The 14,740-nt window shown below is 45.4% G+C and overlaps 1 long non-coding RNA gene across 1 annotated transcript in view; it reads left to right on the top strand.

Annotated features, from left to right (window-relative positions):
- Positions 1 to 4,743, top strand: part of LOC104002594 (uncharacterized) — a 36,861-nt gene extending 32,118 nt beyond the window's left edge. Inside the window, exon 2 of the long non-coding RNA XR_674957.4 lies at positions 4,108 to 4,743. This is a non-coding gene — a long non-coding RNA (uncharacterized LOC104002594). The remainder of the gene's footprint in view (positions 1 to 4,107) is intronic.
- The last annotated feature ends 9,997 nt before the right edge of the window (positions 4,744 to 14,740 follow it).

The raw sequence follows: 14,740 nt of genomic DNA, 5'->3' as shown, positions 1-14,740 counted from the left end.
CACACAATGGAAAGGTGGCCGCGGTGTTTTCGGAAGGATGGCAGCATGTCCCAGGGATAATATTGGATTTGGGAGTTCCGGGAGGATGTGCCATCTCCATGTGTTTACAAAACAAATTCAGTGTGGCTGCACGAACAACGTGCCTTGGGGACAGGAGAGAAAGGAGGACAAAGAAGAGCGTGGGCTTAGACGGGGCCAAGTCAGGCGGGACCTCACCTACCGCGTGAAGGGGGTTGGTTTTCATTCCGAGGGCCCTGGGCAGCTGTGAGGGGGAGGAAATGAAGAGAGACAGGAGGTTCCATGCAGTAACCTCCCAGCTGGTCCTTTGGCCCACCACAGTTTATCTCAACTCTGTAGGCAAAGCAATCCTGTTAAAACGTCAATCGGATCACACCGCGCCTCTGCTCAGCACCCTTCAATGGCTCCCTGTTTACCTCTGCATAAAAGCCGAAGTTTTCACAAGGCCCCGAGTGACCCGGCCATTACCTCCCTGCTCATTTCAGGCAACCCCACTCACCACCCCACTAAATGAGATGACCCCAGCCACAGTGGCCTGGCTGTTCCTGGAATGACAGGTTTCCCACTTAGGGCTGAGATGGAACAGGGACCCCTCTTAGGGTCTGCTGCACCCCTCACCCCCACCCTCACTGCCCAAGTATGAAAATAAAGGAAAAATATTTAGTTCCTTCACGGGAGAGTCCAGGCACCCAGCTAGCCTTGAGGAGTAAAGGAGCCACCTGAGAAGTGAGGAGAAATGCAGATAGATCCCCACCAAATGGATCCACTGGCACACAGACCTCAGACCAGGGGAAACCAAGACAAAGCTCTGACCACCTGATCTTTGTTCTCAATTTCTTCCTGAGGGGCCTGGAGGAAGTCACGCCCACGGATCAGATCTTACCATTCCTTTCTGCCGACCCCAAGATTTTAGAAAAAACTTCGCTTCCTTAACCAATCACAAATCAGAGTCTGAACCCACCTATGACCTTTTAGCCCCATGACTTCAGATATCCCACCTTTTTAGGCCACACCAATGTGTAACCCCCATGTGCTGATTTATGATTTTACCTGTAACTTCTGCTTTCCTGAAATTTTTCCCTGCCTGAAAAAACCCTTGCATGCAAGCCATCAGAGAGGTCAGGTCTTAAGTGTGAGCTGCCTGATTATCCTTGCTTGGCGTCCTGCAAATGAATGCCCCTCTTTCTCTCACTGCAAACCCTGAGTGTGGACGTTTGGCTTTACTGCACCAGGTAGGAAGACTCCATTCAGCTCCACCCTGGCTGAGCCTCTAGAAGGAATGCTCTCTTCTTCCCTCATCACCTTTACATCTTTGCTCAGATTTTACCTTCCCAGGGAGACTTACGATGACCACCTACTTTTTACTCAAAATTGCTCCCCACGGTACTCCTAATCCCCCCCTTTTTTGTATCTTGCTTTGCTTTTTCTATAACCCTTATCTCCTAACATATTGTCCATGCCCTCTAGCCAAAACCCACCAGGAACACATACGCAGCTGGGTTGTTTTTTTGGGGGCGGGGTGGGGGGTGGGGTGGAGACGACAGGGTCTCACTGTTGCAGTGAAGGAGATCACATACCAGGGGACCTGAGTCTGCCTCCCTCATTGCAGTCATTGCAGTGTGCAGCGGCACCTGTGCTCCTGGCGGCCCTTGCCTGGAGAACATTGACAATCCTATGTACGTTACTTGTTTGCTATGTTTTTCTTCTTGTCTTCCCCTTCTAGCTTCATGGAGGTAAGGATGTTTTGACTGTTCCGTTAACTGATCCAAGTGCCTAGAACTATAATCACAGCAGAAGCCCAATTTATGTCATTTGCTGAGATGGGGAAGCCTGGAAAATGAGCGGGGTTTGCAGGCTGGGGCAGAATTAGGGAGGAATTGATAAGCTTGAGCTATTTCCAGTCACGGAATCATCGGTTCATCTTCCTATGTCAACCTCACCTACCACTCAGCATTGATCATAGCCCTGCCCTCGCCACCCCCCACCACAGGCATGCCTCAGCCCTCAGTGAGCCCCTTAGCAGCAGCACGTGCAGCACCATTAAAACACACCCCAGGTGCCGTTCTAAACACAGCTTGTCTTAACCGGTTGGCACTCCTGTGATTTTTAGAGATGAGGAAACTGGGCAGGGCATGGTGGTTCACAACTATAATCCTAGCATTTGGGGAGGTCCAGGAAGGAGGATCACTTGAGGCCAGGAGTTTGAGACCAGCCTGGGCAACATAGCAAGACCCTACCTCTCCAAAAAAAAGTGTTTAATGAAAAAAATGTATTTTCAGAGGTGAGGAAACTGAGTACAAGAAGAATAAATAAGTTTTGAGCAGCCAAGCTGGAATTTCAGTATAGATCGTCCAACCCCAGAGCCTAAACCTCTCAGAGCATTTCATGGCCATCAACTTAGATGCCAAGAAAGGAAGATGGGGTGAGGAGATGCGGCAACACCAAGGCAAACTTGATTTGAGGTTTAGCAAGAGGAGATAGTTTTCTTTCTGTTAGGAGGAGGCTGTCTGCAGCAAACACTGCTCTGTGTCTCGTGGGAAACCCCACAGGCTGCCCAAAGCCCTCACAGATGCCCAGTCCCATTCAGGCCTGACTCGTCCCATTGAGTCAGAAGGGTCTGGTGCCTCTGACACGATGCATCAACTGGGGCATTCATAAAAATGAAAAAGGAGCCAAGCCCGGCCCTTTTCCCCTATCAAAGGAGAGCAGCAGAGATCTGAAAAACAGGGTGATTAACTCCACCAGACACTCGAGTTGCCATGGATACTACCGACCAGCATGACATCTCTTCTGCCCCTTGGTTCTGAGGCTGCCTGTGCTCTTCAGCCCTGGCAGAGAGAGTTTTTCTCCTCACTTCCCCAAAACTGGTTCTAAAAGCACAAAAGGCATTTGAGGACTCAGAGCAGGGGAGAGCTCACTCCATCCCATGTCATCTTTTTCAAAACTACATTTTTCCGTCTCTGTTGCACGTCATGTTAGCTGTATTCATGCTAATGGGAGATTGTGTGTGTGAGTACAGCTGTTCTAGAAAGTATGTATCTACTCTACAACTTATGATTAAATGCCTTGGAGGTCTGGAGAGAACTAAGAGGCAAATTAAAGAGTTTTGTGGTTTTTTTTTTTTTTTTTGGCGGGGGGCGGGTGCAGGGGAACAGGGTCTCACTCTGTCGCCCCGGCTGGAGTGCAGTGGCATGATCATAGCTCCCTGCAGCCTCCAACTCCCGAGCTCAAGTGATTTTCCCACAGGCACAAGCAACTGTGCCGAGGTCCATGAACCCTTGTGTCTGTGAATATGTCTATTATAATGATTGTCACTGGTGATCTGGACAGCTATATTAAAATTACTGTTATCGGTAAAATGAAACCTAAACTTTGCCACTAAAGTGAAGTGCCCATATACGTCCAATCCAAGGACAGTGACTGATCTTTGTGTCCAGACTCAAGCTCTTACAAAAAACTGTGCCAGTCACTAACATTCTCAATAAACACTCATCAGATAATCATATTTGAGAGCTGTTTTTAACTTTTCAAATACTCACCTCATTTGAGCTTTACAACTAATGAAATCAACAGTAAGTAACAACTGTCTAACCCCGGCCAAAATCAGTAATATTAATTATAATCATTTTTAAATGCTACAGTGGGAACATATTTGAAATGCACAATCCAAGGTAGATTAATGGAAGGACAGAGGGATGACAGGTGGAGACGTATGTGAACAAGAAAATACAGCAGAATGTCAATAGTAGAATGCCTAGGTTGGACAAATTTCGAAGGTCCTTTCATTCCCCCAAATTCTATGTTTTTATATTGATTTTCTAAGTATTTTTCAGATACTCTAAAATGAAGATAAGTTAACATTGGTCAGCTAAGATCAATTTAAGGTTAATCTCTGCAGCAACTCAGAACTGATCCGAAATTTATCAGTCAGGGGCTAATGTATGCTGTGGTAGCAAACATCACTAAAATCTTGGGGCTTAAAACTACAGAGGTTTATCTCTTGCTTACATGATATAGGAACCACAGATGAGCTGGGGGCTTTGTGCCTGCATCGCTATTGACACTGTCCTCTTTGTTGTTCTCTTCCAGGGCCCAGTGAACAGAGCCCCTGGACATTGCCGGAAGGAAAGGAGAAAGCCCAGCAAAGCACACAACGTATCAGGCTTTTCATGTGTCATTGGGTGAAAGGAAGTCACATGGGCCAAGGAGGGGAAGCAGGTGTCATCAGAGCAGTTCCACAGTCCTCTAGGCACAGTAACAGGCATGCTCTTCTGTCCTTCTCTCCTTTTAGATTGTAAGCTACCCAAAGTCCATCTCCATGGGTTTTTTTCCTTATGTGCAAACTACCATATGACAGGTGTGCCTGACAATAACTCAGGTATAGCTGAGAATGATCCTGTAGTCCAAGAATGTTGGTTCTGAGCTCTGAACTAAGGAATCTGGGAGCTGCCAACCCAGAGGTTTACTCCTTATCTATGGAGCATAGGTGAACCCCTGGCCCATTTCTTGGAACAGCATGTGCAGGGAACCAAGGCTCTTTGTTTTGAGCTAGGTGGAGGTGGCCAGGTAGAGGTCGCCAGGAAGAGGTGGCCAGGTGGAGGTTGCTAAGCAAAGATTGCTATATTAACTGGGTGCTTTTTACAAACCATAGTGGTTACCCCATTCATCCAGCCACTCCTGGACTCCCTGTATGTTTAAGTTCCCCAATAAAACTTATGTCTTGCTCACTGTCTCTGGGTCTTTTCTTCAGCCTCTCAGACACGGTGCCCTCCCTGGGCTTGGACTCAGTGGGGGTACTACTCCACTACTACAATGCCCAAAAAATGCCCACCTCTCTTTCTGACACTCAGTAAACATCTGCCATTGGCAATGATTGAGCTTCTAACATCTTTACCCTATGAGGAAAAGCAGCTCTTTTCTATGTATGATACCCTTACTTTGCTGGCTCAAGGATGGTGTTCAGGGTGGGTCTTAGAACCTGTGGCACAAAAGCCTGTTGTTGTTTTCTTTGCCTGGTGGAGATTTGAGGCTCAGCAGTAGGAGGGTCTCTCTTTCTGGAGGCTCTCAACCTGATGCTTTGTTATTGTGTCTCTGCAGCAGGGAGCAGGGAAATGGGGAATCACTTAAGGACCCTGGGGCTCCTGTGGAATTTCTGCAAGAGAGAGGAGATAATAAAGACTCAATGGGGTGGGACAATTGGGAGGGAGGTAGCTATTAGCAGTCTGAATAAAAGGGAAAAGGGGGCTTTAAAGCAACCCTAAGGCTTGTTTTTGAGAAAAAGATCTCATCTCCTCATTCCTGTGGCTCCCTAACCCCCTGTGTGCTTCCCCTCCACAGATGTCTTTGAGTCTCTGTCTTGCAGTGATGTACGAGGCCAAGCTCCCTCCCCATAGGCCATCGAGCCAGATGATTCATGCTGAACAATCTAGTACATTCTAACACAGCCTTCTGTGAAAGGCAGCTTGGCTCCAAAGCTGCAAAATACAAAGCCTTTCACAGCAACAGCCAAACAGGTACATAAATGAATCAATACTCAAGCACTCAGCACATTCACGCATATTTACTATGGGAACACGCTGGACCAGGCCCAATACCTGGGCTCCTAACTGTGCTAGTCAATATCACTTGTCAATTAAAACCTAAAGGAGTTTTATCACTCCCCCTGACACCCCAGACTCCTGGCTCATAAAATGGATTTCAAGTCAGTGTAAATAGCTTGCTTTGCCCAGCAGCTGTGTTCCTGAAAAGTTTCTTGTAAATCAAATCATCTTTTAAAATGCATGAAACTTTCTGCTTAAAAGGAACCCTGTGATTAATCCTTTTGTAAGGCAAAACATCTTCCTGTAATATAAAAAATACTACTACCACCTCCCCCCATCTGGCTCTTCCTCCCCTTGCCACCTCCTGGTTGCCACCTGCCCACCTCCACTCCATTCCATAGGTCAGCTTTAGGTGCAAATACCATTTTTAAAGAGGATTCACATTTTTGTGACTTGGAAGCAAACCAAGACCCATCTTTTTAACATGTATCTTACAAATATCCTGGTTGAAAAGCCTGCAGAATATACATCACTTGTTTGCAGATACCACAATACACAATCACCAGAAATGCTGATGAGCTTGGCTATGAAAGGAATGAGCTGATGCTCTCTAAGAGGATGGCTCATCATCCCTTACTCAAAACAAAATCGAAGGCAGCATCTTGGAAGGCAGGTGGAGACACGATTAAGGACGCCTTTACTTCCCCTCCCCAGCTCACGCCACCGCTTCCTGCTAGTGAAGATTGAAAAGTAGAATGAATCATGGAAAATACCATTCTCCAAATGTCATTGGGAACATCAGTCTATACTTCTGCCTAAAAATGAGACTAAAGACTAGCCCCATGTTTCTCCTTCTTCCAACATTTCAGATTTTTGCCATGCCTGTGAGCCACCTGTAGGATTACTTACTCGGTTTTAGTTAAATTGACTTCTTCTTACTTAGCCTCATGAGAACTGAGGGCCAAGGAAGAGCTTTCCCCTTGACCCTCTGAAGTTCTGCTGAAAAATCAACTCACAAAAGGCAGACAAATGTGTGTAATGTGTATACACAGGAGCCTTGAGAATGATGATGTAATTCCCTGGTTAGGTTCCAAAGCTTGCATACCATCTCGAGGTTATAGAAATAATGCATGCTCAGAGCATGGCCCAAAACAGGTTAGGTTGGTAGATCAAGTTTAGTGCCAAGGCAGGTTATGAGAAGGGGAGAGGAAAGGGCCTGGCTACCAAAGGGGGTCTCGTTATGTAGCGTAAGCCTCTTGGGTGGCAGCCCTAAAGAGAATATATGGTAAATGTCCCTTTTCTGACATTTAAAGGGTCAGACTCTCAATCTCCCATAGATCCAGGAAAGGCCTAGAAAAGGAAGGCCTGGCTGCATCCATGGAGATTCTCTACAGATGCAAATTTCCCCCACAAAAGACAGCTTTGCAAGCCACTTCTGTCTGTTGGCTCTGTGGCAGCCATTTCAAAATATGTCAAAGAAATAGATTTTGGAGTAAAATATCTTTATTTCCTTCAAGAAGCAATGAGATCCATGAAATTGCAGGTTTCAGACGTAGTTATATCTTTTCTAGAACACGTTAATGTGAGCTTATAACTGAAACCACCTTTGGAAAAATTATAACAGTGAGAAAATTATGACAGTGAATGAGATCTGATCTAACTCACTTCCATCTTGCCTTTAACCTCCAAACTGCCCTAATTATTCCTGGGCCTGGTCCAAGTTAACTCTGGGAGACATTTAGTTTATATTTCAAATGGTAATATCCCTTCCCCGAAACTCTACCACTTTTGTAAAGCTAATGAAAGACCACCAGGTCAGGAGGATGACATGAGCCTGAATTCTGCTAACATGTAAAGGATTACCAGTCATTATGCTGGGGTTCACAAGATTTGCAACTTTCCCAATTATTCCTGCAGATAAATCACTCTTGTAGAACATAAGATTAGCCTCTTAAGATGTCTTTTCAGGTTTTTTCATTTCTGATGACAGATGACTCCACCTGGACCTACCAAGGGGTCCGGTGGTCCCACTCAGAAGCAGACTGAGCATGCAGGAGGATCACTTTCCACACCCCTATGATGGCATCCCCAACCAATCAACAGCACCCATTCTCTGGCCTGCCAAACTATCCTTGAAAAACCCTAGTCTCCACATTTTCAGGGAGACTGATTTGAGTAATAAAATTCCAGTCTCCCATTCAGCTGGCTCTTCTTGAATTAAACTCTTACTCTAATGCAATTCCCCCATCTTGATAAGTCAGCTCTGCCTGACCAGCAGGCAAAATTAACAAATTGGGCGGTTACATAACTATGTAAAAATGGGTTCATCCAGGTGCTACCTAAAGTCATTCTGTGGGCCACTATTGATACACGTACCACACTTTGCCACCACACTTTGAATGGACAAGGTAACCAAATATGATTGAGCCATGCTAGTCTTAATTCCCTTACCATTGTTTGCCTACCTGCGCCTGCATTCACTCAACAAACATTGGTATCTACCATGTATGGTCATTGTACAAGGCATGAATGAGGAGAGAGGAGAGACTCTGTGCCTTTGAGAGCTTACGGTTTGGTGGAGGAGGCTGAAAGAGAGAGAGTTGTGATCTAGCATGTTGTACAAAGAACTGGAGGAACACAGAAGATACATGAGCTCTACTTCAGGAATAGGAACTTCAAAGACAGCACTTTGGCTGGGCTTAGAAGGGTGAATAAGATTCGCTCTGATGAGGGGAGCGAAGAGAAGACATTCCAGGAGAGAAAATAGCAGTGTACAAAGGCTCAGAGGTATGTGACAGGAAGATGCAGGCAGAAGGGGTGGGTGCTCTGGCTGGCAGGAGAGGGAACAACAGTTTTTAAAAATCAAATGATGGGAGTCTGTGGTGTAGACTTGGTGATAATGTCCTCAAAGTTAATCCATATTGTTGCATGTAACAGACTTCCTTCCTCTTAAGGCTGAATGATATTCTATTACAAGTTGTTATAGATTGAATTGTGCCCTTACCCAAGTGTAGAAGCCTTAATTAACCCCCAATATAACTACATTTGGAAATAGGGCCTTTAAAGAGGTAATTAGGGTTACATGAAGTCATAAGTGTAGAGCCCTAACCTAATAGGACTACTGTCTCTATAGGAAGAGGAAGAGACACCAGGGAGGCACTTACACAGAGAAGGGATGAATGGAAGGGCATGGCAGGAAGGCAGTCCCCTGCCAGCCACGGAGAAAGGCCTCAGATAACCCAACCCTGCCACACCTTGATCTTGGACTTGTAGCATGCGCAGCTGTAAGAGAATAAATTTCTGTTGTTTAAGCCACCCAGTTTGTGATATTTGGTTATGGTGGCACTAACAAATTAATAAATATGTATATATGTGTGCATCCATTCATCTGTCAATGGACATTGGGATTGCTTCCACCTTTGGGCTATTGAGAATCATGCTGCTATGAACATGGGTGTGCAAAGATCTCTTCAAGACCTTGCTTTCAATTCTTTTGGATATATATCCAGAAGTGGAATTGCTGAATCATATGGTAATTCTATTTTTAATTTTCTTGAGGAAGTTTCATACTGTTTTCCATAGCAGCTGTGCCATTTTACATTCCCAGCAGCAGTGCACAAGGGTTCCTATTTCTCCATATCCTCACTAACACTTGTTGTTTTCTGTGGTTTCTTTTTTTTTTTTTTTTAATAGCAGCCATTCTAATCGGTGGGAGGTGGTATCGCATGGTAGTTTTTCTTTGCGGTTCCCTAATGATCAGTGATATTGGGCATCGTTTCATGTGCTTATTGGCCATCTGTAAATCTTGGGAGATTCAATGTATATTCAAGTCCTTTGAACATTGCTGAATTGTGTTGTTTCCTTTTTTGGTGTTGAGTTTTAGGAGTTTACTATATATTATGGATATTAATCCATTATCAGTGTCTTCTTATATTAATAAGAAAAATAAAATGAAACAGTGGTAAAGTGTTGGGGCAGCAAAAATTTGGGGGGATGGTATGGAGAGATAATGGGCGATGTTTCTCAGAGCTGCTTTGAGTGGGATTAGGGGTGGGATGGGAACCTAGAGTGGGAGAGATTAAGCTGAAGGAAGATTTTGTGGTAAGGGGTGATATTGTGGGGTTGTTAGAAGGAGCATTTGTCATATAGAATTATTGGTGATGGCCTGGATATAGTTTTGTATGAATTGAAAAACTAAACGGAATAAGAGAAGGAGAAAAACAGGTATTAAAGGACTAAGAATTGGGGGGACCTAGGACATCCAATTAGAGAGTGCCTAAGGAAATTCAGCATAGCCCTGCCAGCAAAGATTATTTATTTAAGAGTTGAGAGTGGCGGTTTGGGGATAGCACCAGGAGATATCAGCTGTGATGGCTTGGAGAAACAGTGTAAACTGGCAGTGTAAACAAGGGCAGGGCATTTATAAGTAGTTGAGAATGGTGAATAGGAGTATGACTAGACAGAAGATAGTAGAGATGACAAGTTTTTTGGGGCACAGTCCAAATTGACCTGGTGTCTGGAATGAGACTGGGCCCTAAGAAAAAGGAGGGTCTACACAGGAGCTCAAATGGGCTGTACCCTGTAGCATTCCAAGGACAGGCCCAAATTCTCAGGAGGGAAAGTGTTAAAAGTATTGTCCAGTCCTTTTTAAGTTGGTGGCTGAGCTTGGTGAGGTGTGGTTTTAAAAGACCATTAGTTCACTGAATACCAAGAGCCTGAGAAACTGCTTGGGTGAGTTGACTAATAAAGGCTGGTCCGTTATCAGACTGTATAGAGGTAGGAAGGCCAAACCGAGGAATTATATCTGACAGAAGGGAAGAAATGACTGCAGTGGCCTTCTCAGACCCTGTGGGAAAGGCCTCTACCCATCCAGTGAAAGTGTCTACCCAGACCAAGAGGTATTTTAGTTTCCTGACTCGAGGCATGTGAGTAAAGTCAATTTGCCAGTCCTGAGCAGGGGCAAATCCCTGAGTTTGATGTGTAGGGAAGGGGGGGGGGGGCCTGAACAATCCCTGAGGAGTAGTAGAATAGCAGATGGAACACTGAGAAGTGATTTCCTTAAGGACAGATTTCCACAATGGAAAGGAAATGAGAGCTTCTAAGAGGTGGGCTAGCAGCTTGTAACTTACATGGAAGAGGTTATGAAATGATGACAGGATAGAATGGGCCTGTGAGGCTGGAAGGAGATATTTTCCATGGTCTAAGAACTATTTGCCTTGTGTGGGAAGAGATTGATAGGTGGAAGTTTTAGTCGGGGAGTAGGTGGGAGTGGCCAGATAAGAAGGAGGAAAACTGCCGTGAGGGATAGAAGTTGGAATGCTAGCTGCTTTTTTAGCTAACTTATCAGCATAAGCATTGTCCTGAGCCATGGGATCTGATGCCTTTTGATGGCCTTTGCAACGAATGACTCCAGCTTCCTTTGGAAGTAAAGCAGTTTTGAGAAGCATTTTTATTAAAGAGGCATTAATGATGGAGGACCCTTGCATAGAGAGGAAACCTCTTTCAGCCCATATAAGAGCATGGTGGTGCAGGATATGGAAGACATATTTAGAGTCAGTATAAATATTGATGTGTAGTCCCTTTGCAAGAGTGAGGGCCTGAGTTAAGGCAATAGTTCAGCTTGCTGAGAGGTAGTGGAGGGGGCAGAGTGGTAGCCTCAATGATAGGTGTGGAAGATACTATAGCATAACCTGCCTTTGCTGGTGAGTGGCGATTAGGCCCAGTGGAACTGCCATCAATAAACCAAGTGTGTTCAGGGTGAGGAACAGGAAAGAAGGAAATATGGGGAAATGGAGTGAATGTCAGGTGGATCAGAAAGATACAGTCATGGGGGTCAGGTGTGGTATCAGGAATAATGTGGGAGGCTGGATTGAAGTCCGGAACAATGGTAATTGTGGGAGACTTAACAAAGAGTGAGTACAGCTGAAGGAGCCGGGGAGCAGAAAGTATATGCATCAGGTGGGAGGAAGAAAATAGATTTTGGAAGTTATGATAAATGTACAGAGTGAGTTGAGCATAGTTTGTGATTTTGAGGGCCTCTAAAAGTATTAAAACAGTGGCAGCCACTGCACGCAGACATGAGGGCTAGGCTAAAAGAGTAAGGTCAAGTTGTTTGGACAGAAAGGCTATAGGGCGTGGTCCTGGTCCTTGTGTAAGAATTGCAACCACACAGCCCTGCACTTCGGCTGTGTGTAATGAAAAAGGTTGGGATGAGTTAGGGAGATCTAGTGTGGGAGCAGCTTTTAGGGCTGTTTTTAAGGAACAGAAAGGGGAGTGGGGAAAGGATTTATTCTCTGTGGGGTCAGCTAGGATTTAGGCTCTGTGGGGTCAGCTAGGTTTGCTTTTGTGAGTTTATATAATGGTTTAGTCAGGATGGTAAAACTAGGTATCCTAGGTACCTAGGTACCTAGGCAGAAGTACCTAACCATGCCTAGGGAGGAAAGGAGTTGTTTTGTAGAAGGGATTTGGGTTTGGGAGATTAGCTGGACATGATCAGCAGGAGAGCACTTGTGTTTTCATGAGAATTATGCCGAGATAGGTAACAGATGAGGAAGAAATCTGGGCTTCACTGAAGTAATGGGGGCTGTCTGTGAAGCCTTGAGGCAGTACAGCCCAGGTAATTTGCTGAGCCTGATGGGTGTCAGGGTCAGTCCAAGTGAAAGTGAAGAGAGGCTGGGATAAAGGGTGCAAAGGAATAGTAAAGAAAGCATGTTTGAGATCCAGAACAGAATAATGGGTTGTGGAGGGAGGTATTGAGGATAGGAGAGTATATGGGTTTGACACTACAGGGTAGATAGGCAAAACAATTTGGTTGATAAGGCACAGATCCTGAACTAACCTGTAAGGCTTGTCTGGTTTTTGAACAGGTAAAATGGGGGAATTGTAAGGAGAGTTTATAGGCTTTAAAAGGCCATGCTGTAACAGGCGAGGGATAACAGGCTTTAATCCTTTTAAAGCATGCTGTGGGATGGAATATTGGCATTGAGTGGGGTAAGGGTGATTTGGTTTTAATGGGATGGTAAGGGGTGTATGATCAGTCACCAAGGAGAGAGTAGAGTTGTACTATACTTGTGGATTAAGGTGGGGAGATACAAGGGGAGGATGTGAAGGAGGCTTTGAACTGGGGAAAAGGGCGGCAATGAGGTGTGGCTGTAGCCTTGGAATAGTCAGGGAAGCAGCTAATTTAGTTAAAATGCCTAGACCTAATAAGGGAACTGGACAGGTTGGGATAACTGAAAAGGAGTGCATAAAAGAATATTGTCCAAGTTGGCACCAGAGTTGGGGAGTTTTAAGGGGTTTAGAAGCCTGGCCATCAATACCCACAACAGTTATGGAAGCAAGGGAAACAGGCCCTTGAAAAGAAGGTAATGTGGAGTGGGTAGCCTCCATATTGATTAAGAAGGGGAAGGACTTACCCTCCACTGTTAGAGTTACCTAAAGCTCGGTGTCTTTAATGGTCCTGTAGGCTTCCGAGGCGATCAGGCAGTGTCAGTCTTCAGCAGCTAAGCCGGGAAGATCTGGAAAGGAGTCAGTCAGAGAGCTTTGGGCCAGAGTTCCAAGGGCTCTAGGAGTGGCTGCTGGGTGAGTTGGACAGTCTAATTTCCAGTGGGGTCCCACACAGATGGGACACAGCTTAGGAGGAATCCTGGTCTGTGGGCATTCCTTGGCCCAGTGGCCATATTTCTGGCAAGCTCCTGGAGGAACACCTGGCCACTGTTGTTCAGGTGTTTCGAAGTTCTTGTGTGCTGGAGATGTGGCTGGGGTTTGTATCACAGTGGAGGCAAGGAATTGCAACTCAGAAATACGTTGCTACTTGGCTGCCTTTTGTCTATTACTATACACCTTGAAGGCAAGGTTACTTAAGTCCTGTTGTGGGGTTTGAGGGCTGGAACTTAATTTTTGGAGTTTTATTTAATGTCAGGAGCAGATTGGGTAATAAAACGTATATTGAGAATAAGACGGCCTTTTGACCTTTTAGGGTCTAGGGCTGTAAAGCGTCTCAGGGTTGCTGCCCAACGAGCCAGGAACTGGGCTGGGATTTTATATTTGATTAAAAAGAGCCTAAACACTAACTGATTTGGGAGAGATCAGATAAAGAAAAAGGAGCGTTAACCTTGACTATGCCTTTAGCTCCAGTCACCTTTTTAAGAGGAAATTGCTGGGCAGGTGGGGGAGGGTTAGTCGTGGAATTAAACTGTGACCCAGACTGGGTGTGAGGAGAAGGGGTGATAAAAGGATTATAGGGTTGGGGAGCAGAGGCTGAGGAAAAATTGGGACCTAGCTCGGCCTGGTGATAAGCAGCCTGGGGAGGAGGGGAGAGGTCGGATGGTTCCATAGAAAAGGAAGATTCAAAAGAGGAAAGACTCAGCGATGCTTGGGCTTGGGACTGAGGGGACAGGCGGGAGAGAAAGAAGGAAGATTTGGGATGAGTTGCATGGGAACAGAGACTACGGAGGGACTGATGTGTAAAAGAATGCCTGGACATCAGGCACCTCAGACCATTTGCCCATTTTAAGACAAGAATTATTTAGATCTTGTAGGATGGAAAAATCCAAAGTGCCATTTTCTGGCTATTTGGAACCACTGTCAAGTTTGTATTGGGGTCAAGCAGTATTGCAGAAAAAAATAAGATGCTTAGATTTTAGGTCACACAAGAGTTGAAGAGGTTTTAAGTTCTTGAGAACACAAGCTAAGGGAGAAGAAGGAGGAATGGAGGGTGGAAGGTTGCCCATAGTGAAGGAGGCAAGCCCAGAGAAAAGAGAGAGTAGAGACATGGAGAGAAGGGGTCGGGGGGTGCTTGCCCCCCAGAAAAGTGCTGCTTGCTGCTAAGGGTGAAGGACCAAGGCAGGTGTCCTCGCATGGTCAGACACCTCTGAAACGTGGGTGAATAATCAGGCAGGCATTAAACACCAAAGCAAAACTGTCTTTCTGAGTCCGTGACCAGCACCAGAGTTTTGGGTCCGCGGATAAAATGCGTCTCCTTTGTCTCAGAAAAGGAAAGGAACTGAAATTAAGAAAAGGGAAAGATTGAAGTATGGCACCAAGATTGAAAGGAGAAAGAGGTTGAGGGATAGTGAGAGAGGTTGGAGAAGAGAGTAAAGAGAGGCCACTTACCAGATTTAAAATTGGTGAGATGTTCCTTGGGCTGGTTGTTCTGAGGACCCAAGGTCGTAGGTGGATCT

The sequence above is a fragment of the Pan troglodytes genome, chromosome 18 (genome assembly GCF_028858775.2).
Source record: "Pan troglodytes isolate AG18354 chromosome 18, NHGRI_mPanTro3-v2.0_pri, whole genome shotgun sequence".
NCBI classification, from domain to species: domain Eukaryota; kingdom Metazoa; phylum Chordata; class Mammalia; order Primates; family Hominidae; genus Pan; species Pan troglodytes.
The sequence above is the reverse complement of the archived record's forward strand: the minus strand, read 5'-3'. Positions and strand labels throughout refer to the sequence as shown.